This window comes from Triticum aestivum, chromosome 4D, assembly GCF_018294505.1.
Source record: "Triticum aestivum cultivar Chinese Spring chromosome 4D, IWGSC CS RefSeq v2.1, whole genome shotgun sequence".
In the NCBI taxonomy this organism is placed as follows: domain Eukaryota; kingdom Viridiplantae; phylum Streptophyta; class Magnoliopsida; order Poales; family Poaceae; genus Triticum; species Triticum aestivum.
Window position 1 is genome coordinate 488,745,098 of NC_057805.1, and position 2,514 is coordinate 488,747,611.

Sequence of the window (2,514 nt, forward strand, 5' to 3'; positions counted from 1 at the left end):
TCATTTGACATTTGTACAAATCGCTTCCATTCTACTTCCAGCTGAAACTTCTGAGGGCCATCTTCAAGTTTTTCACGAGCTCAACTGCGGACAAAACCCCCTCTTCGATCTGGACAAAAGTGAACATGTCAATCTTCTGAACATATATACATTAGAATTGTACTAACAAATGACAGTTAAGTTATAACCGCATATGCACAATGTATATATGACCAGGGCAGAGGGGCCTTGCCTTTGCCGTGGTGGTGATGTTGAGGCAGGAGTCCGTAAACGGTATGACGTTGGTGTTTATGATTGACAGGCCCTGATTTTCGAGCTCAGACATGATCATCACCAGCACCCCTCTCCTCTCGTTGCAGCAGATATTCAGGAGTGCCGTGTTCCCTTTGATGCTGGCCTCAATGTCCGGGCTTGAGTACCCGGACCCGGAGCCGCTCCCGCTGGGGCCTGCTGCATCGTTGTTGGGAGCGGATATGCAGCATTTGCTGTCGAACACCATGGACTCTGACGGCCTCCGTGAGCCTTGCTCCAGGGCCTTCACCTTCTCCTCGAGCTGCTTCACGTAGTCGATGGTACTCCCCAGCAGAGAGAGCTTGTCAGTCTGCATAATATGACAATGGCCAACTATTTAAGCCGCAGCCTGCAGGTACCTGGTGATCACACAAATACAGCCAAGTTGTCTTGTCACGCACCTTCTTGAGGCCGGGGACGATGGTGGCCAAGGACACGAACTGCTGCTGCAGCTTCTCCCGCCGCTTGCGCTCGGCGATGACGTGCTCTTGCGGCGCCCTGCCCCGCCTCTCGGGCGCCTGCAGCTGCTGCATCGTCCCTTGGACTCCGTCGCGCTGCCAGCCGGAGAAGTTCAGGGTGCTAGCCTGGCCAGGGCCGAAGGAGAGGAAGTTGGATGATGGCGGCGGAGACGGTTGCCCCAGCTCGTTCTTCACCGTTGCCGATCCGAATGGCAAGTTCGGCAATGACGATGAGCCCCCAAAGCTCGGGAAATTGGAGCTGCGAGATGGACTGAACATCGGGATTGCCATCGGTGGCGTGTAGCACTGCGCTTCACGGCCAGGTAGCGGTGGCTCTGCAAACTGCTGCTCCCTACCGGGTACGGGTACTGGACCCCCTTCTTGCTGATACATGTAAGCTAGTTCCTCCTGTTCCTGGCATGGGCCATTGCAATAAGATGTCACAAGTTTATGCGTAGCTACCTTCAACTCGCAGCATCTTATCCACAAAAAGAAAAATTAACTCGTTGCATCTGAACTTTTAGATGTTACAAGTGATTACAATTTACGACCAGATTAATGTGCTTACCGTCTGCGTAAGCCATTGTTTTGGTTGCTCCATTATATCACTGTGCACACGAGAAAAGCTTGATGATTAAGACACATACAAGCGCAGAGGAACACCGATCTAGACACGTAGAATTTCCGGCGAAACACATACCTGAAAAACCTCTGTCCTTTGCGTTTCTTGTGTTCTCTTCTTTCTTGACTTCCTTCCTGTCTTGCTTACAGAGGCATGCACATATAACGCAAACAGTATGTACTTGCAGGTTTGGTTTCGCAGACACACAGTGCGAGTTTCGGATTTTCTTTCTCAACGCCTTTTCTCTCCAGTGCTTGGCCTGAGTGCCTGACATCGCAGCTCCGATCTCTGAAGATCTCCTGCATGCAATCTTTAATACATTCGAGAGATCCGTGATCTGAATGTGGTTTACAAAGAACAAAATTTTCCCTAAAGAAACTCGATCTGTCGCGTACCTCCTCAACTCAACCTGTCTGAAGGTTCAGTAGGTCCGATGAAAGTGGCACTGGGATATATAGAAAACTAGTGTGCACGCACGCATCGTTGCCGGACGAGGTCTGCTTCACGCGCAAGTGCGACAGTTGCGAGTTGTTGGAGTGTCGAATGCGACACTTCGTGAAGGATGAGTACACTCTAGTGTACATTTTCCGGATAAGTTTGGTGCTGAAGGGTAAGCACAGTAGTTATGAACTCCACTAGTGTGCATATACCAATACCATACTACCATTCTGTCAATTGTTTAGGAGACCCATGCGATTATGGCGCTGCATTCTTTATGCCGAGCCTGCAAGCTTTAGGTTAATTACACAAGCAAATCCCAGGAAAGCGGCTTCAAATCAAAGTGCAAATACAACACAGCTGGCTGGAAAGTACTACAAACCTGAAGAGGGCACAAGAAGGGGACAGATGTCTTATACATTTGTTTTGCTTCAATCCCATCAACGAGGTTAGGGCTTTAAGCTACTAGATTAGATACTCATCATGTTGTCGCATTGTTCTAGGTGCATGTGCAACTTGGAATATTTCATGACATCTTTCGGCTGCCACGAGCAACTTTGCTGCGTATAAGATTGGTATGCAAAATTTTGCCTAGATTTAGTTGCTTCCTGTAGTTCTGAATTTACTGCTAGTTAGTTATTAGGCCATGTCGTTTTGAGAGAGATACTCAACAATTTTTTTTCGAAAAGGGGGTTTGCCCCGACC